The sequence below is a fragment of the Grus americana genome, chromosome 12 (assembly GCF_028858705.1).
Source record: "Grus americana isolate bGruAme1 chromosome 12, bGruAme1.mat, whole genome shotgun sequence".
NCBI lineage: Eukaryota > Metazoa > Chordata > Aves > Gruiformes > Gruidae > Grus > Grus americana.
Window position 1 is genome coordinate 14236326 of NC_072863.1, and position 22048 is coordinate 14258373.

The following is a 22048-nucleotide window of genomic DNA, read 5'->3' on the forward strand; positions in this document are numbered from 1 at the left end:
ACTGTTTAGAAGCCACAGCCATTAAAAAAGGACACTTTGCTAGGTAACAAACAGAACAGAACAGAGCTTATAAACTCTTTGAGATAGTAACCCAAGGAGAAAGCTGAAAAGTCAGCTTGAAAAGATAAGTTTTTCATTGATTTAACCTGGGACCAAAACACAGCAGCAAAAAGAAGGTGAGGCTATGGAAGAGGTTTTCGTATTCTATTCTACCTTTGCCACTCACATGAAGTTTGCATCATCAGACCCCCAATAAAAGTTAAGACAATGTGATAGGAAATGATCATGTCAGATGTGCCACAAAGAAAGTGTGGCACCTCATTCTTGTGTACTGGCTGCTTCGTGAGCCTCCACATAGCAATGCACACTCGTGTCCAGGCTGCTTTTAAAGCTCAGGCAGTTCAGGCACGTTTCTTACTTCAGGTTCTGGGTCCGTGGCCAATACACGCCTGAGTGGACATGCAAAATAAAAAGGCAGGACAGCTCTCTTATCCAGAGGACTTCCTAGCTGAGTTTGGCACAGATGTGAGCTATTCTATTATGGAATAAAGTGTATGAAGGAACACCTAAGGTGTGCTGAAGGAGGGCACATTTTGTAATTGTGGACTACTTGTAATTCAGTTTTATGCCAATCCTTTCAGTAAGACAAGGTTTGTCATTGAGAACAGAAATACACAATTCCCAGAAAAACTAGAGAAAGAGGACCTATCAACTGTACTGCTGAACATCACAACAAAACAAACTAAGCATACTAAAAATGCAATTTCAATGGAATCCAATAAACAGCATAAACTGTAAACTGTTATAACTCTGTTAAAATGAGAGTGGGTTTACTTTTATTAGACATAATCCTCTATTTCCTCAGGTTTCAAGAGGAATTAATACTGCGTAGCTGGTACCGGTGAATGAACTTGGAAATTGTTGTAATTACTATTGTTTCAGACCAAAATTTAATTTGCACTTTCCTTTATGCACTAGAAGTCCATGATTAAGAAAATTTTACAATCATCTTTTTCTCAGCTAGAAGTGTCCACACTTTCCTATCTTACATTGTTGGCATTTAAAAGTAATGGATTTTATCTAATAGATACAGCAGTCATAATAAATGTTTAAGATAACTATTTAAATTTTGGCTGTATTAACATTATAATGTAAAGAATCCTAATTTTATTGGTCTTGATAAATCTAAGATTAAACTTACTCAGACATTTTATCTTGCTTGCCCTTACAACAGTTAAAGAAATTCACTTTAAATGTAATGAATTATATTTCTTCATTTTATGAGCTTTGTTCACTTCCATAGATTTAATTTGGAAATAAAATTATTTCTAGTACTTACTGGAACACTGATAATGAAACTACTGAATGCATTTTTCTGTGTCTATAGTTAAAAATCATTTTAACTCATTTGAAGGGGTTGGATTCTTAGTTTTGCATAAATGAGACACTGCCTCAATTTATGTTCATTGCTATAGCGGAATCATCATGGAGAATCAATGACAAAATAAGGTTCAGAAATTCACAATTTCTCAGTACAGATCCCTTGAAACATCATGCATAGTATTTATTGAAGTATATTTCAAGACTCAACTTCACAATGAAATTTTGTAAGATTTCTTTCCAATTCCTGCAAGCCTTTTTAATTAAATGACAATTAATTGTTTCACTCATACAGTGAGGTGGGTTGACCCTGGCTGGGGGCCAGGTGCCCACCAGAGCCACTCTCTCACTCCCCTCGTTCACTAAACAGGGGAGAAAAGGCATAACAAAATGCTTGCAGGTCGAGATAAGGACAGGGAGAGATCACTCACTAATTGTTGTCACGAGCAAAACCGACCGAACTTAGAGAGGAAATTAATTTATTACCAAGCAAAACAGAGTAGAGGAATGAGAAATAAAACCAAATCTTAAAACACCTCCCCCCACCCCTCCCATCTTCCCGGGCTCAACTTCACTCCCGGCTTCAACCTCGGCCCCACCCCCAGCAGCACAGGGGGACGGGGAATGGGGGTTACGGTCAGTTCATCACACGTTGTTTCTGCCGCTTCTTCATCCTCAGGGGGAGGACTCCTCACACTCTTCCCCTACTCCAGCATGGGGTGCCTCTCACGAGAGACAGTCCTTCACGAACTTCTCCAACCTGAGTCCTTCCCATGGGCTACAGTTCTTCATGAACTGCTCCAGCGTGGGTCTCTTTCACAGGGTGCAGACCTTCAGGAACAGACTGCTCCAGCGTGGGTCCTCCACAGGTCCATAGGTCCTGCCAGGAGCTTGCTCCAGCGTGGGCTTCCCACGGGCCACAGCCTCCTTCAGGTGCCTCCACCTGCTCTGGCGTGGGGTCCTCCACGGACTACAGGTGGAATCTCTACACCCCCTCATCCTTCCTCCATGGGCTGCAGGGGAACAGCCTGCTTCACCATGGTCTTCTCCATAGGCTGCAGGGGGATCTCTGCTGTGGTGTCTGGAGCACCTCCTCCCCCTCCTTCTGCACTGACTTTGGTGTCTCCAGAGTTTCATACATCTCACTCCTCTCTCCAAGTGCAAAAGCTCTCTCTAACTTTTTTTTTTCTTCTTAAATATGTTATCACAGAGGTGCTGATGGCCTTAGCCTTGGCCAGGGGTAGGTCCATCTTGGAGCCAGCTGGCATTGGCTCTATCAGACACAGGGGAAGCTTTTAGCAGCTTCTCACAGAAGCCACCGCTGTAGCCCCCCCCCCCGCTACCAAAACCTTGCCACGCAAACCCAACACATACAGATGCTATTTCCAAAATACAGTCTCTATAACAGGGTCAAGACAGTCTCTGTAGAGCCATCAGAAGTGCTTCAAGCCACAAAATGGAGAACTCTAGTGGATAAATTTGGTGGCGGCACAAAATGGCACGTTTCAGTAGGATTGCACAGCATTTGCAAGCAGAAAGCCACACCAATTTGACAAGGAACACAGGGTGAAGGACAGCTTATCAATATCCTGCAGTATCATTGCACTTTGTCTAAACAGGTTTTCTTTTTCTTTGGTAGGTACAATGGATAGAGGGAATAGGCAAGAGGAGTTAATAAAGCAGCATTGGAGAGAATAAACATTTGCTGACTCTGCTAACATAAAAAAAGTAATGGCAAGTTAGCTGTCGTGCCACTGCAGAGCTTGTAAAGAGGTGGGTGGCTGCCTTTAATACCAGCAATATTTACTGCCTCAGAAACTAAAACTCCTTTGACCTGAATAGGAATGGTCACAATCAGTATAGTTGCATAAATATGACAGTCAAATATTTCAGTTTGGATGTTGTGGAACTACCTGAACAGTCCTATTTAAAGTAATCAGATTACTCGTAACAAGAAGAAACACATCCAGAACTAAAATTAACTTGCAGAACCTGTATGTTGAAAATTGTTTGTGACAAATTTTAATGGACCTGAATCAAAGATCATTCAAGTCCATTGGAGTGTCTGGTATTGGAATTTGCATCACCACCTAAAACCTCATCTTATTTACAAAGGTAACTCATTTATAGTAAGTTTTACCAAAGTAATTTCTGCAAGATGAGAACATCTAGACATTAGGTACTTCACATACTAAACCACATTAGATACCTAAGAATAGCATAAGTTCCAAGCACACTGCAGTACTTAATACTTATCTCACAATATCCTTGTAAAGAAGAGGAATAACATTGTCTCAGCTTTACAAAGTAAAACTGAAACACAGAAATCATGTGCCACTTTTAAAACATATTAAGTATTCAGTTCCTATAAGCACTGAGTGCCTAATTACTGTTAAAAATCTGAGTATACATGTCTTATACTAAGCCACTGAGAAAAACAAAATTGTGAAAAAAGTGATCTAAATCTGGAGATTTAAAGTCATAAACTATATAGAACTACTGCTGCTGCCTGTCTTCTTTTTCTGTCTCTGATGAGCATTAATTTAAAAAAAAAAATCTATTTCGAACATCCTTCTTTCATGTCTAGTTGAAATATAGTAACTACGATATCTCCTTGTCACACACATCAAGCTATTCAAAGTTTGCAAAATTATATAGCAAGTCACTCGTGCCTTATCTTGCATAAAATCCTGAATATGCTATCATACATAAACCTAAAACAATGAACTTAGTTTTCTTCACGCTTTAATTATTCATTTTTATCATACAATCTAAAGATGTAAAAGTAAATAAAACGGAACCGTTTACTTGCTTTGCAGCAGCAACTAGTTCCAATAGTTTGTCCCTACCATCCCTGTTCAACATCAGCAGTCAGCCTTGGGACATCCTTTTTTTAAATACAGTTTAACACAGAAACATCAAGCCAGCAAAGTATCTCTCAGGATATGTTCACCTGCAGTTTAAGAAAAAAGAAAATGTGTTAAGGCAGAGAGTAATCTCTGCTTTTCTGATGCAAAGCTGTGAGCTTTAGATAATCTTAAAGCACAGGCAATTCACAGAGGAACTCCATATTCAGATAGTTTCAATGAATATATATCCATATAGTCTTTTCATTATTTTTCTTAAGGGAAAATATTACATCAAAGCAAAACCAGTTTGGCCTATTACAGAAATTATTTGTTGTGTATACTTCTATATGTTTCAGAAACAGGTTTTCTTAGTAATAAATATTTCCAACAAGGAGGAAGACATTTTTAGTTCATTATTTCCCAAATAAGTTTAAGAAAGAAAAAAGGCCAAAATCTTATCTTGATTTGGTTAAACCATTCTGTTTTAAACTAATCAGTGATTTTAAAAAAAATCACTTCAGCAGAGTAAAATGGAATGTTTTCCAGGGCTAGATTCTTACGTAACTAGCCACAGGACTATTCATACAAAAGAATCAGGAATGTCTGAATCTTGCACTAACTTCACACTACTTCTAGTTCTCACAGATTCCACGACTCCAAGACTGTTCTAAAGTATTGTCTCCTTTGTCATCTTATTCCTTCACATCTTTCCAAAGAATATTTCACATTTCAGCTTCTGGGAGATATTACAGAGTAGATGAATAGTTGCTCAACAGCAAGCTGAATACCTCTTATCGCTCACTTTTACAAGCAAGATTTAAGAACTGTTCACAGTATGTTCTAGACTTTCGTCTTTTGTTCTTTCCTTTTCATGTCCAGATGTGACTTCCATGATCCTTTTTTTCTGTTTTACATTTCTTCATTGAAGATTTCCCTCGTGTATTTATTATAGCAGATGTTCTACCATTTAAGAGTTATTTCTATGAGAAACTACAAGGAAAAAATACTTAACCAAAAAAACCAAGTAGAATGAAATATACAATAAAACATTTTAAGTGTAAGTTCATAAAATTAGTTCTGTGTATTGACAACCATACAGATACTAATATTATTACACTGAACTGTAGCAGAAGCCTAGAAACCTGAAATTGTTGGACAATAGCATATAAATGATTGTATTATTGAGTGAATCTTATAAGAGATGCCTCCTAAATTGCACATTTTCTCTTACAAGAGATGGCTAATCATTCCCTCTGCATTAGCTTAAAGGAAGGTGCTGAACCAACCTGCTGAGATGCCTCAAGCAACCTGTAAAAAATTCAAGCTTAATTTAATTTGGTGGGAGTGAAGACAAGAGGGTTCCCATCTTGAGGAGGAGAAGGGCCTCTCTCTCATGAGGCTGCCTTCTGAGAGATCACTCTTCTGTCTTGCTAGTTGCTGGAAACTTCACATCCTGTCAATAACGCTAGTAATTTCTGTACAGAGCCTGTTACTAACTAATGTAAAAAACAGAGCAATGTAACTGAAAAACTGAAGTAGGAATCAGTAGGAATCTAGTAGGAAATTTCTGGGTATCTTTCTGGAGAAAATCAAAACTATTTTTTCCCATTAAATTTGTTTCTAAAGACAACTTTAGTTTTTCTTTCCATTCAAGAAACAGAAATCTCCCATAAAACCTCCTGAATTTCCAACCCTGCAGTTAATTTGGATCCATCTTAATTTAATCTGTAATAGCCGTCTGCTTTCCTTCTCCATCACATTATCTAATGGTTGTCAAAGCACATTTTCTATGTGAGCAAGAGCAGTTGTGGCCTCTGCATACACTATTAAAGCAGTAGTCCCAGAAGGGGCTGGGGTTTGCATATACTGCTTGTCTTCTCATAATTAAAAAAAAAAGTCAGAATCTGAACTAAATACTTTGAAGTAATGGAAAGTAAACCTCTTGACTGCCCAAAACTAACATCTTGCATAGCTACACTTTTCAGGTTAGCTTTTTAAAGGGAAACAGAGAGAGAGAGCCTAATCTCTGTCTTTATTAAAATCGCCACAATCAAAGCTAGCAAACCTCTATGAATTAGAATTTCCACTGAAGTTATACTTAATTAAATTCTTTCCCAGACTGCCCACCTCTACTCTTAAAGAAAATCTCCCTCTCCTGTCAATCCCAGTTAAAAAGATGGGGGAAAAGTGCTTTGAAGCTAACCCTTCCCCTTGGGTATGTTTCAGTGACACAGTGATAAGCTGGAGCTATGTTCTGCTGGACTCCCAGGTCTGACATTCTGCAGGCTGTCAGCTACTGCTGCTTCGGATGCGCCCTCTGCTTCTTCCAGCCCAAACCACATCCACATTTAAGGCACAACCAAGATTTAAGTACATTAATGTACACAATCTTACGTTTTGCTCAACTACAAATGCATTCTGAAATTCTATAGAATCTCTCAGCATTTATTTGCAGCATAAAAAATTAAATTGTTCTGGATTTTAACCTAGGGGCTTTGCTCACAATTGCTGCTAAACTTGAGAGTAATTAACCATGACACAAGGTGGTGTCAGGTTGAATTAGCTTTAACAAACTTCAGTATCAACAAAGAGCATCTCTGTTCATCTCAATGGGAACCCTTCATACTACGGCATTGCTTATGTAACCCCAAGAATTAGTATCAATGAACTTGAAATGACAGGGGTAAACCCCAGACTTAATGCTATTCACTAAGTTATATCAGCTATGATTTCACCATTCTATAAAAAGCAAATATCCATAAATTAGCATTTACTAACTATCCACCCCTGCCACTTTTTGAGTGACAAAGTAATTCAAAAGGAAAATAAGGAAAGTATTGCATTTTCTAACCACAAGTATTCCTTCCCAACTTTAGTGAAATTACGAGACAAACTATAATGTTGCAGAAACTACAAATGCCAGAATACACTTTCAGATAATCCTGCTAAATCTGCTCATAAATCCATCCATCAGTTTTTGGAAATACTATGCTCTTCATTGATCTAAGTAATCCACCTCTATTTTCAAACCAAGGACTGGACATTCATGTAACTTCTGTCATCGTGCATTTTAATGTAGAAATTGGCAGTTTAGATGGTCATAAAAACACAAATTGAAGTTTACACTACAACAGCTAGCAATTGTCGTTTACTTTAAACCCCAAGTCTGTATCATCTTACTTGCAGCACTGGGCAGGATTCCCATTTAATTCATGTAAAATCATAGATACATTAATTACACAGAAGCAGGAGCAATTTATATAATATTCCCACTTGCAGCCCAACTTCTTTTATTTGGGGTTCACAAAAAACTGGTAGAATCAGCTCAGCTTCAGAGGTTAAAAAAAAAAAAAAAAAAAGAATAAGCATAATATGCTTTTTTACACCACAAATCTGTCTAGCATAGAAGACAGAAGAACAGTTGCTGTATGAAAACAGTCACTTCTGGTTTGCTATCCCCTGGTCATGTTTGCAATCACAAAAAAAAATTGGAAAGAGTAGAGCTCCACACATACATCCAAGTTCAACTCAGTTTTTCATGAGAACACTTTTTTACTCTAATGATGTGTGCAATTAGAAAAACAAAAGGAAAAAAAAGATGATCTAACCCTGAATGAAGCGTAACATTCATAAACATCCAGAGGTAAACTAATATACTTCAGAATAATCACTAATAAAATTACATTTAAATTTTATTTACAAAGACATATTGCTTTAGAAACTGTCCTGGTTTAGGCAGGGGTAGAATTAATTTTCTTCCTAGCAGCTGGTGTAGTGCTGTGTTTTGGATTTAGGATGAGAATAATGTTGATGACACACTGATGTTTTTAGTTGCTGCCAAGCAGTCAAGGACTTTTTAGCTCATATTGCCCTGCCAGCGAGGAGGCTGGGGGGCAACCAAGAATCTGGGAGGGGACACAGCCAGGACAGCTGCCCCAGACTGGCTAAAGGGATATTCCATACCATATGGCGTCATGTTCCACATATAACTGGGGTTTGGCCGGGAGGCGGCGCAGCTCGGAAACGAGCTGAGCATCAGCTTCAGGTGGTGAGAAATCGTGCTGTGCATCATTTTTTTTGTATATTTTTTATCGATAATAATATTGTTATTATTATTCTCTTCCTTTTCTGTCCTATTAAACCATCTATATCTCAACCCTCGAGTTGTACCTCTTTTCTTCTTTTTGATTCTCTCCCCCATCCTACTTAGTGGGGGGCAGGGAAGTGAGCAAACTGCTGTGTGGTTGTTCCAGCTGCTGGCCGGGTTAAACCACGACAGAAACAGACTGGCTGAGCAACACTGGCCTGACAATCTAGCCCTAGAGTGGACTGCTATACTGTTGCAAGATTTGGTACAACAGAAGTTATATCCCAAATGCTACGGTTTTGGTTCTTTCTGTTGAAGTCCACACTTTTGGTCTGTTTTGCAAAGTTTCATGAGATAGATTATTTTGTTGTTTACCTTTTCACAGTTCAGAAAAGGCATTCACTGTCTGAATAAGAAGCTCTTCCACAAACCCAAGATTTATTTATGGAATAAAATACTATCATGAAAGCTTTAGGCTATCACAAGTGTGAATGCAGTACACAAATAACATATTAAATATGGGTATAAGAAAATCTGCTTTAATAAGCTAAGCACTTCAGAACCTACCAGAATACATTGTTCCTAAACATAAAGAGTGTATGAGTTAAACGTTTTTCAGGAAATGAACTTTCCATTCAGCTATAAACTAATACAGATCTAGAAATACCAAGAGACACATTCCTGGAGGTAGAAATCCCTAGCTAGCCAGTAACAAGCACTGTTGAGTTTCCCATTATTTGTTCACGGAGGTAGCATTTTTTTCACTTAGTTGATGTTCTAGTTCAGAGTTAAGGGAAATCCATTGATAAATATTCAGTTTAGCAAGACAGCTAGCAAGATACTATTTCTACCAAGAACAAATACTCCTCACAAAGCATATGGAAGTTGTGTCCTTTTGTCTGCTTTAAAAATCCAGAGAGAATGGTAGTTATCTGAACAATTCAAAAGTTGTCTAGTGGAAAAGTAGTTATTTTAATTTTTGATGTGTTTAATGCATCGTAATTGTACATGATGCGTTAAAACTAGAAAACAAGATAATTCTCAAAGCTCAGTAACAACTCCAAAGTACCACTGTTATTCAATTACTTTTGCGACTTGAAGCAGGAAGAAGCAGGTAATTGTCTTCACCATTTTCACAGCTCTGAGGTTTTCTGGTGTCCAAGAAATATGAAAAGAGGTATTTCAAGAAGCTCACTTCTGTGTTACAAAACTACAGAAACAAAAATATTACCACATAGAACCTTATTTTGAAGCAAAAACTACCATATGGTATACCAAAGCAAGGTAACATTTATGTTTACTTTCCCAGATTTCCTAGAAAGTTACGTAGGATATCACATTCTTTCTTTAATTAGATTTACTTTATCTACACATTACATGATGAACTCCTATAAGAATTACTTAATAAAAATAAATGTCCCCGGCCATACTGTAGTCAGTATTGCCTATTTCCTTCTAATTAAATCCTCATTTCATCTGTAATTCATTTTTACTGAAATATAAGGCACATCAGTCTCTGCAGACTTTCAGGTTAGGTAATTAGGAAATCAGGGAGAATAGTTTGAGGAAATCATGTTTAATTTTTAAGATCTATTATATTTACAAAATTGGGACCTATCAACGCAAAGTATACCTAAAGCAATTTGGCAATATTCTGATCTGCTTTGAACAGGCTGTTCAATGAATAAGCAACTATTTCAAGGGTAACATTTGAAAATGTGCCAGAGCAACAGATTTATTGATTTATAACAATAAAAAGGACATATTTAGATAACTGATAGATCCAAAGCTCTTTAAAGTCATAAAAACATCCTGCTTGGCTTCAGTGGGCTCTGCTTAAGGACACAGTTAAAAATAATACAAGGTCATTCACTGCAGGACCACATGAGACCAGGAAATTAAACACAACCACTGTCTTTTAAGAGGACAGATGTAGTATGGCTAATATTGACTTTTCTACTCTGCATGTTGAGTCAGAGAGTAGTATAATCTGACATTTATTTTGATACTGAGATTAGAAAGACTATATGAGATCATTTTGTCCTGAAGTCACATGAGACAGATGTGGAAGAGAAATATCTTCAAAGATGCACTGGCTTTTCACCCATATTTTTACCTCTTAAGGGAAGTAGATTCTTTATTTCTCCACAGAAAAGATGCCTATCTGACTTGAATGTAACAAGGATTACTGAAGATACTATCTTAGTCTTTCTCAGGATTTTTATCAGCAGACTTTACTAATATTGTTATTTGAAAGGTCCACCACCCAAAATTGTTGAGAAAAAAAAAAAAAAAGTTGTAACTAAACCAGACTCTGAACAGCAAAATAGAGGCTACAGAGGAAAAGTTGTACAAATTAATTTATATTTAGAATCAGGAATTTAATGCTTAAGGTTCTGCAAAATCTTGCTCTGTGAGACAATCCACGCCAAACATTTACAATGCAAATAGGACAAGCAGACTTGTCAGGGAAAACAAAGGCAAAGTAACTTGCTCAGTGTCACACAGTAGGAAAGGGTCAAAGGGCTTCTAAGACTTAATTCTTAGAATATCCAAAAAGTTTTATTCATTGATCCCAGGTGTGCTGGTTTTGCCTGGGATAGAGTTACTTTTCTTCACAGTAGCTAGTATGGGGCTGTGTTTTGGATTTGTGCTGGAAACAGTGTTGATACCACAGGGCTGTTTTCATTGTTGCTGAGCAGCCGCTCCCTCACTCCCCTTCGGTGTGATGGGGGAGAGAATCAGAAGAGTTAAAGTAAGAAAATTTGTCAGTTGAGGCAAAGACAGTTTAATAGGTAAAGCAAAAGCTGCGCACAAGCAAAGCAAAACAAGGAATTCATTCCCCACTTCCCATGGGCAGGCAGGTGTTCATCTATCCCCAGGAAAGCAGGGCTCCATCACGCCTAACGGTGACTTGGGAAGACAAACAGCATCAGTCCAAATGTCCCTCCCCTTCCTTCCTTCTTCCCTCAGCTTTTTATATGCTGAGCATGACATCATATGGCATAGAATATCCCTTTGGTGAGTTGGGGTCAGCTGTCCTGGCTGTGTCTCATCCCACCTTCCTGTGCACCCCCAGCCTACTCGCAGAAAAGCCTTTGACTCTGTGTAAGCACTGCTCAGCAGTAACGAAAACGTCCCTGTGTTATCAACACTGTTTCCAGCACAAATCCAAAACACAGCCCCATACTAGCTACTATGAAGAAAATTAACTCTATCCCAGCCAAAACCAGGACACAAAAAAGATGGTTTGTTTTGCAAGGTTTTTTCCATTCTGTCACTAGAAGTAAAAGTAGTATCATTTTGCTTTTTGAGGTGAATAAGGTCTTCCTACTGACACAAAACACCGATAGAACTGAGACAAGGTAGAGGTGTAGGGAGACAAACCAAGTACAGCAATATGAAAGGACACTTGAGTTATCTGTCAAATATGAAAGTGTCTGAAATCTTCTATGGTACAGTTTAAAGTTACTTTCTTAGTGGTCCATAAGTGGCATTCATTACTTAGCCAGATTTTTCCAGTGTTGATTATCAGACAAGACTAGAACCAAACTATATAACAGATGTGAAAAAAGGTTTACAGATAATTGCGCCATAATTAAAACTTTGTTAATTGGATGGATGATGGTAGCATTTTCTTGCTGTGGTCACTTTTATTAACTAGGAAAATTTTGATCACAAGGCCAAAGCAGGCAGGTTGCTAATTACTTTTACCTTCCCATCTGTGTTCTTTGAAAATTACACCAGTTTAGTAGTAGGGTAGGGATGTTTCAATGTTCTGTAACATAATCCAAGAACTGGAGATTCACAAAGATTTGCTGGCCAAAGAGGAAAAAAATAATCACTGCTGCTATCAGTCAGTGCTTTTGATTTCAAAGTGAAGCCTAAGCCACAGAATATGCTGGCTTGATGACAAACACAGTGGTTCTAACACACTCTGAATGTGTGAATGTGCTATCACTTATTGTAGCAGTCTAGCCCATTGAGTGTTTAATTATTTCTCTTTTTAGGGCAACTGAGCTATTCCATGTGTGCTTTTAGCTGATCTCAACTATTTTTCATTACTGAAACACTCATGATTCCTAATCAATGGAACTCAGAGCAAGATCTCAGGGCTAATTCTACTGTCACATGGGGCTATAAAAGGCTTTAATCAGAGAAGCTTTGCTCATGAATGATAAGACTCGGAATTACATAAAGACGAAACAGTTAAATCACACTGCTTTGTAACTTACAGCCTATGGCTTATGACTCTCAATGAAGCAGGAATCTTTAAAATTGAAATAGCCCAAAGTAAGGTATTGCTATACTTAGTGGGGAACCAAACGTAAGCCCTCTACCCAGGAGCATAGTTTATTGAAATATGCTAGAATCTCAAACTCTAATTCTCCACCCACCCTCAGTAATTTTGCTTTGGTGCAGCCAATGGATTTCCAAGATGTCACCACCAATTTACACCAGCATCAAGAGTATTTGATCATCTCAGAGTGAACCAATACTGTAGAGAAAAGAAGACCAACAAGTCCAGACAGCAAGAGGATGAGCATTTAAAAACAGGACACACTGTAAAAAATGAAGAAGAATGCCCTAAAGAGTGAGAGTCTAAAGTCCATCTAAGATAAAAAAAGCAACCCAAAATTAGAAATATATATCAAAGCACAATTCCAAACAAAGCCATAATCAGGAGGCATGGCTATAAAGGCTAACTAATTTATCCAGATTTAGAAAACCTTTAGCATGCATTTACAAGGTCAGCACATTGCATGGAGTTACCTGAATCCATTCAGAACAGACAAAGATGTCAAAGCAATGCTTTTTACATTGCTGGTAATATTAAGTCTGAATGAAAAAAACTCATAAAAACCAAAAATTACCCATTTTTAGCAAGGTATCATAATTGGAAAAAATCACGACTCAAAGAAGCTGTTGTGATCTATTAAAAAAAGTTTAGAAATTAGCTTCCTCTCCAAAAGTCCAAATAAAGTCTTTGAGGCCAGTTATCATATGTTTCCATGAAAGATTCAGCTTTATTTTATCTTTTTACTCATATATAAAAATTGATTAACAAATCAGAAAGCTAAACCACCTCAGCAATAAATAAAGGAAAATGTCAAACACTTGCTTTTGACTTTCCTTTATAATTACTTTTGTATGTTAAGAACATTGCCTGTGACATGGGATGCAAGCCAGATGAGGCAGACAGAAAAATAGCAAGGCAAGATCAAGGCCTAACTACACAACATGCCCTTCTTCACTTTCTTACAAAGAGAAGTGTTCTTTCCTGAGGAATCTCTCTCATACTGAAAGCTTTGGTGTTATATTCCTGCATTCAGCCTCTTTTCCTCTGAAGTTCAGAATAAACCACTTTGTTAAAATAATAGGCACGGTCGAGCAGTTAAAGGAACATTTCCCAGGTCAGATTTCTCACCTAGCCACTGTGGTAAGGTCACTCCTGCTTTACACCTGTGTAATGCAAGCAGAATCAGGCAAATAGACTTTTGCACCTTAAAGATAGATCTTATGTTTTGCTGTGTTTCCAGTATAATTTTACAAAATAGTTGATACAATTAGAGGAAATATCCTTACCGATCCCATAAAATACTTCTTTCTTAAGCTGCCATTCTCAGTTGTTCCTAATGACCTAGTAATGCAGCACTGTAAGGATTCAAATGTAATTAACTTTTCTCCCCAACCTCTGACCTCCTTATTACCATCCTGCAATCAGGGACCGCATGTACTTTGTCCATTTCTTGTATAACTGATCATCTGACTCACTTCCTATCATCATCAGAGACTATTCCAACTATTTTTTTTCTTTGGTTATATTGATGATATTCAACCCTTGGTACATAAAGCTGTTAGATGCACTTTTACATTTGTACTACTTACATTACATTGAGGATAACAATTTTGTTTTTAAAACTTGTAAGCTGCGTTCAAACCAATGGGTTACTCAGTGTGCTCAGTTACCTAGGGGTTATTTATTCCACTTCTGCACGCATCTCCCAAGTCTTTCATCATGCAACATTCATATACTCCAAAGAAAAAACATTAACTTGTACTGAAAAAGTAAGGATGCAAATGTTGTAGGATTGCACAGGAGGCTGCATAGACAACACGATGTATTTGCTGCATGTCAGAAACATCTTTAACAACTTCAAAGTGATTTAATTTCCCTACATAAAATGTACTGGAATATATTTCTAGATACATATGTTATTCTAGAATAATAATATTGGAGGGAAAACTTGACAACAGTTATAAATCAGAGGTTGAATATGATAATACTGGTTTTCAGACTAAACATTCTTTCTTATGCTCAATATAAGAGAGTCCTTATTAGAAATACATATACAGTTCATATCTCTGAGAAATGCCTAGAGTTTCCCATAGCTGTTTTACCTGTGTGCAAAAGATGAAGTGTGAAAGACTGCATCAAGAATTATGGTAATCCAGTGTTGCAGAGGCACCGTTCCCTATCACCAGCAGTAAAATTTTCAAAATCAACTTGGCAAACAACAACAAAAGAACAAAATTCTCTAAAAGAAGAGCACCTGACTCAGTCTTTCCTGTTTTCTCTCATTTGATATCATGAGTGCTTCTGGACTACACAATCTGGTACTGCTATAAGCTCTAAGGACTTCTTAACACCAAAGTACGTACTAATACTGCACATTCAGATCAGATCAGCCAATCAGCACTAATGAAATTCTCCCTCACGTCCTTGCTATTTACCTGAGGACCTCTTCCATCCATGTTTAAAACATCCACATATTGTACCAACGCCACCTCCAAAATCAATCTTTCTCTGAGATCAGGCACTGAAACAAGGTAAACTTTATTCATCTCTTAATGGCTAGAAGATGATCCATGAACAGGTTTCAGGTGCAAAAGTGTTATAATGATCAGACTTCTGCTCCTCAATCAATATCTGACCTATTTATCCATGGCAGACAAGCACTGTACTATTTTACACTTACTCCAATGCTACTAATTCTTCTGTTGCACCTAACAGATCTACTTGTTTTGTGGTTTAACCAGAATTAAGTTATAGCTCAAAGCAAAGAAATCCAGTTGTACAAATCACATGGTGTGTGCTCCTGGCCACTGCCTGATGACCAGATTAACAAAGGTATTTGGGCACCTAATAAAGCTTGTAGCTGCCTACTGGGATTTTACACAAAAGATCCTAGGCAGCTAATGTTCAGTGAAGTCTCATAATATCTGGCTAAAGTGTATCTATGCCTGTCCCTAGTACACTTCCCAGATCTTCCCATAGTAGGCAACGGGTTTTAAATACCATTGATGGGGAGGCAGGCAGAAATTCCACATTTTTGAGTGTAAGGATAGCACTACATGTTTAACAAATACTGTATGAGATTACTTGAGACACTATAAGAGTAATAATGGCACGGTTTAAAATCCAGCATTGTATTTTTAAATATTTACTGATTTACTGTCTTTTAATTACATATTTTAAAACCTGATGAGTATAATCAAATATCATTGTATACACAATTTACACATACATATCATTATCATATATATTAGGAGTTTCTGTTTAGAATACAAAAGTTGAAAGCATAATCAGTATCCAGCAAGTGTTAATTACACATTGTAAGTTTATATTTTATGGATAACATTTTGACAAGCACCTGATTTACAATGCAATGAAAATTGAATGCACAAACTGACTTTCAAGTAATTTGTCTATTATCCATTGCATTTTTGTGAGTAATAATGTTTTTGAATACACTTCCTTATGGGTGTACTTGCATGTGTAATACTGAACTAACATATAAAATAACAGCAAAATTTCTCTGAAGAGAACTTTTTTGCCTTGGAAGAAGCAACTTTTTTTAAAGTTTAAAATTGCCACAGTGGGTCTGAATGAAAATCATGTGGCATTCCGGTTGTAAATTTAGGTTTTAATAGAATTCTCAGATTTGATAAGTATATAGGAGGAGTGTGACACTACTCTTTCGCAACATGCTCAACAATTTCCACCACTGCAGAGCACCTCAGTAGTTCTGCCCACTTATAAAAAAAGCAAACAGTTCTATTTTAGTAAAGACTCACCACTGAGGAAAGGACACCTAAACCAAAGACGAAGTGGAGGAGATCACATAATAAAGGGAATTGCTGAAAGATTTGCATTCTCGCATCCTTAATGTACTTCTTGTATATTCTCAATGCTACTGCTTACAGATCTTATTCAATGTTTACATCTCTAACGAGCCATTAAACACCATAAGACTTCAAAATTAACAAAAGAAGAGACTTCTTATTTTCAAAAGTAGTATACTCTTGAAAACCAATAAACTCAGATCTATACTTCCATCAAAATGACAAATAAACCTACTGATCTTTTAATTACATCAGGTTTACCTTCATGTAGCTTACTCCATACAAAAGTTTGGTGTAAAGTTTCTATTTCTATTGATCTCCCCAACAACATGTAATTATTTAAGTCTATTTGTTTCCCCTGCTAAACGGACATTGTCACACATCTGAATTTCTCATTAGAATAATGATCTTGAAGTCTGATAAACATTAAATTAGCATTCTTCTGTGCATATTAAGTGAACAAGCAACTCCCTTGAAATACGTTAAGTTTATGGGCATTAAAATTTGCACTTCTCTAACGTAACATTTTATTTGAATAGTTCAGTATTTTCTTTTTCACTGCTACTACTTGATGCTATTTATAACAGAAAATACGTCAAAAATTTCTTGTCAATAATTACTTAGTTTATAGGCAAATACCTTCTAAGATACCTAAAAGCTGTAAATATTGTTAGGAAACTTCATTTGGTTAATCTCTCGTTGTACAGCAATGATCTCATAGTCAAAGAATGTGACATAATGGAATACATATTTTTCTGTAAATTATATGATACTCAACACAATTACAGTTAAACTATGTGAGTAGAACAGCTGATAATAGAGATTGCTAGATTAAATATCAAGATCATATATTTTACCTTATGTGGTGGGATGATCCTGGCTGGACATGAGGTGCCCACCAAGCCGCTCTATCACTCCTCCTCAGATGGACAAAAGGAAGCAAAAATAAGGCAAAAGGCTCATTCAAAAGGTCACTCACTAATTACTGTCACAGGCAAAACAGACTCAACTTGGGGAAATTAGTTTAATTTATTACCAATCAAAATCAGAGTAGGATAATGAGAAATAAAACCAAATCTTAAAAACACCTTCACCTCCTCCCCTCCAGCAGCACAGGGGGACGGGGAATGGGGGTTGTGGTCAGTTCATCACACGTTGTCTCTGCTGCTCCTTCCTCCTCAGGGGGAGGACTCCTCACACTCTGCCCCTGCTCCAGTGTGGGGTCCCTCCCACAGCAGACAGTCCTCCATGAACTTCTCCAATGTGAGTCCTTCCCAAGGGCTACAGTCCTTCACCAACTGCTCCAGCGTGGGTCCCTCCCATGGGGTGCAGACCTTCAGGAGCAAACTGCTCCAGCGTGGGTCCCCCACGGGGTCACAAGTCCTGCCAGCAAACCTGCTCTGGTGCGGGCTTCCCACGGGGCCACAGCCTCCTTCAGGTGCCTCCACCTGCTCCAGCATGGGGTCCTCCACAGGCTACAGGTGGATATCTGCTCCCCATCATCCTCTGTGGGCTGCAGGGGACAGCCTGCCTCACCATGGTCTTCTCCACGGGCTGCAGGGGGATCTCTGCTCCAGCGCCTGGAGCACCTCCTCCCCCTCCTTCTGCACTGCCCTTGGTGTTTGCAGAGTTGTTGCTCTCACATATTCTCACTCCTCTCTTCAGCTGCTTTTGTGCAGCAGTTTTTTCCGCCTTCTCAAATATGTTATCCCAGAGGTGCTGCCATTCATTGATGGACTCGGTGGGTCCATCTTGGAGCCGGCTGGCATTGGCTCTATCAGACATGGAGGAAGCTTCTGGCAGCTTCTCACAGAAGCCACCCCTGTAGCACCATCCCCCCCCTCCAGCTACCAAAACCTTGCCACACAAACTGAACACACCTTATATTACAGATAACAGGCATTTTCTTTTTGTCTTTGGATAACACATTCCCTGCTTATTTATCATTGGTATACAGTGGTAGTACCGGAACATTCTAATAATCTCAGAGGCTGAATATAGACATTGGAAAAATCTTGACTCTTCTAAATCAGCATAATTCCACCCTTCAACCCTTTCACTACCTGATGAGCTCTCTCAAAGTAGGATTGTAGTCCATCATGATCAATTTATTAGCTGGGCTGACAACACTTGCTGAGCAGAAATAAAGACATGCATATACTGCACTATTTTAATAAACATTACTCCACTGGAGATAAGTTGTGCTCTGTTGTTCCTTAGTGAAAAATACTACAGCTCACTAAACACCAGGAGTCTATTTTATCCACCCCAAAATACAAGTTCTTGTTATTACCATAGGTAACTCTTCCAATAAGCAAACATTTCTGGGACCTCTGAAAAACTACAAGCAGCAAATACTGATAAATCTTACCTTACCCAAACTCTTAAACACATTAAACACACAGCCTGTAACTCATGTTTTTAACATAATCCTAGACTATTAAATACTACCAGTAATAATAGTGTGCTTACCCTTTTGATCCACTTAAATGACTTCTTTATAGGTGTAAATGACGTATCATAGGATATTCTAACTGAATGTTTATAACTTCGCAAAATCACGTTGTGGTTACATTAAAAAAAGTAAATAAAGCATAAAATGGCTAAATGCCAGCACAATATGGATCACACTGATTATAAAGCACCATCAATAAGGCATTCTACCTTTGTACTCCTATCAAGAAGTCGTCAAACTATGTACCAGTGCAATAAAATACTAGAAAAGAACGAATTCCCCTAGACTAGTATTAAAAATATTATTGCCTGGTTAAAAACACACAATCAAGAAAACCCATTCCACTAAATCAACTAAAACTCTTGGAGGAGACTTTTCATAATCACAGAACTACAACACAATTCAGAACACTAAAATTCAGAAATGACAATTAAAGACTTAAGCTGACACGTCTTGTTAAGTTTAAAAGCTAGAAAAAAATTTTTGGTTGAGCAGCCAAAAGCAGATGTTCTAAAAAAAATAATAGCATGTGCACTTTTGTAATGAATTCCTTTAAAAATTGAAACAGGTCCATGAAAAAAAAAAACCCACAACCATGTGTTCAAATAACACGTACACAATATCTTACTGATACATGAAGTTCTTCCTTTGTACTAAACTTCTAGTGTCTAAGGATTTCAGAATCAGACACTGAATTACAGTTATCCACACAGTGACCAAGGAAATAAACTGAGACCAATTTGCCCTTAACGTATTTTGTATTACACAGACACTATTTATACAGACAAAGAGAAGAAAACAAATTACTCATGTATACAACATGAAAAAGGCAAAAAAACAAGCAAGACAGCACAGCAGATTACCAGAGGGAATAAAGGTAGTTAGATGCCTCCTGCTTGCTATCAGACAATGAGAAAACTTGATATACCCAGTTCTATCCAGGTCTCTGAAAAATTCTCAGTGCACAAAAGCCTTCTGCAGTTCTTCCAGGCATCAATCAAGAAAAGCTGCGGTTAGTATAGGCTGCCAACAAGTGCCACTTGAACACTGCTTTCATGACAATGCATCTTGAAGAGATGACATAGGACCTATTAAAAACCCACTAACCTAAGAGAAGAAAGGAAAAAGCTGACCCTTGGGTTCCAAGGTTGTTATAAAATGGTTCAGGTGCTTAAAGTGTTTACAACTTTTATAGATATTGTGAATTTAAATGTGGTATTTCCAGTGTCATACCAGCATCCTAAAGACAAAGATTCAGTTCATTTCTTCAATTGATGACTGCATGGAATCCTTCTTATGCATCAGACAACTACCCACTTACGGGCTCCCTTTGAGAAATGTCTCCATTTATATGCCACAAAAATCAATTCCTTGATGTCTTTTACTACCAAATCCACTCCACCACGCCCCAAAAGCACCCATTTCAGCACTTCCAAAACACTGCTTTAGAACAAAAACTAATTTAAAACTTGAGCTTGAGGTATGACAAGCACCTTCAATGACTAATGGAACACTGCACATCACTAGATCAGATGCACAGTAAGTACATGACTAGTGGGTAATTAAAAATAAGCATGCAAGATCTTAACCAGTAAAACACAGTTCCAAAGTAAGCATGCTTTATGAGATTTCTTCATTCAACCCTTTTAATATTTCCTTTTCCAAATTTTCCAGTAGGTAGGTAGTCTCCTACCTTTTGTACAATTCAAAGTAGGCCAGAAACGTGAGCCACTTTCAACTAGACAATATTTATATAGGCCTGTGCACAACATTCCATGTGGCCTGGAAGCAGTTCAAATGCCATGAGAAGAATGAAAATAGGGGATGCATAAAAAGTAGCTGTTCCTGTCTCACTGCACAAGTTACAGGTATTTCATACTCTAGCCATTTAGGAATAAATTCTGCTTGAGTATATAGAAAGGCCCTCGGGAATATGATTATTGTGTGTATGATGGCCTCTGCTTTACAAACATTGAATGGGGACTTAGCAGGACTGAGTGTGCAAACTAAGCCAATTAAGATGTGTTTAATTGCAATGGGATGTTCACAGCTGGGAGTGGAACTGTTATAATAAACCAGCATCACAAAACAGCGAGAAGTGGGTGGCATGCCAAAGGTAGCTTTTTGTAAATGTTGAAGGCCAGTATTTACAAACACATTAAACGACAGGCAACTTTCCTGGACATTGGTAGCTTTTGATATGACTGTAGTGAGAAAAATCACTGACGTGGTTTAGCCCCAGCCGGCAGCTGAGCACCATGCGCCGCTCGCTCACCCCTCCCCTGGCGGGATGGGGAGGGGAATGGAAAAACAACGGCAAAGCCTCGAGGGTTGGGATAAGGGCAGTTTACTGGGACAGCAAGGGAGAGGGAAACAATCAACAACAGTACTGATAACAGATATTCACAATGGGTGATAACAGAGAACAATTTACTGATCCCACCAGACGCTCAGCCCATCCCTGGAGCCGCCCCTGCCCGACCAGCCCCCTTTTATGGTGAGCATGACGTTACATTGTATGGAATAGCCCCCGGCCAGCTTGGGTCACCTGTCCTGGCTCCTTGTGAAATTAACTCCGTCCTCGCCAGAACCAGGATAATCACACAGGAAAGTTTGGTGGATTTCTTAAACCCTAAGCAACAATATAATGAATAGGAAATTCAGATTTCTTCCAATATAGTCTTCAGCCTTGCTTTGTCTGATTTTTGAACATCTGAATTAGCTCTTACTAGCCAAAGCTTGGAACCAGTATTCGTCTGCACCTCCTTTGAGGTAGGCCAGCTGTCTCGAGCATCATAATTAATAATTCATGACTGACTTTAGACATTATAATAGTATGAAAGCAAGCAAAGTTTCACATTACCCTTAAGGTTCTGCTCTTGATTTTAAGTTATTCTGTTCTGATAGGATATAGGTAAATTCAATAACTGATTGAGGATGCTCCATTTAACATAATGCAGTATTGCAACACTGCATTCTGCACCAACTTCAGTGACATTTCTGCATGCTGACAAATTCTGGAATTCAGGTTCTAAGCCTTTTGAACTTTTACTCCTAAATTTTCTTGGTAACTTCTGATTTTAAAATGAAAGTGCCAACATTAAGTTACGAGCTTTCCATTTTGTCACTGCCTACCTGGAGATAGACAGG

At 38.0% G+C, this 22048-nt stretch overlaps 1 long non-coding RNA gene across 1 annotated transcript in view; it reads right to left on the reverse strand.

The window, feature by feature from the left end:
• The window catches only part of LOC129212012 (uncharacterized), a 110018-nt gene extending 88487 nt beyond the window's left edge, over positions 1-21531 (reverse strand). Inside the window, exon 1 of the long non-coding RNA XR_008579045.1 lies at positions 21447-21531. This is a non-coding gene — a long non-coding RNA (uncharacterized LOC129212012). The remainder of the gene's footprint in view (positions 1-21446) is intronic.
• Between the last annotated feature and the right edge of the window lie 517 nt (positions 21532-22048).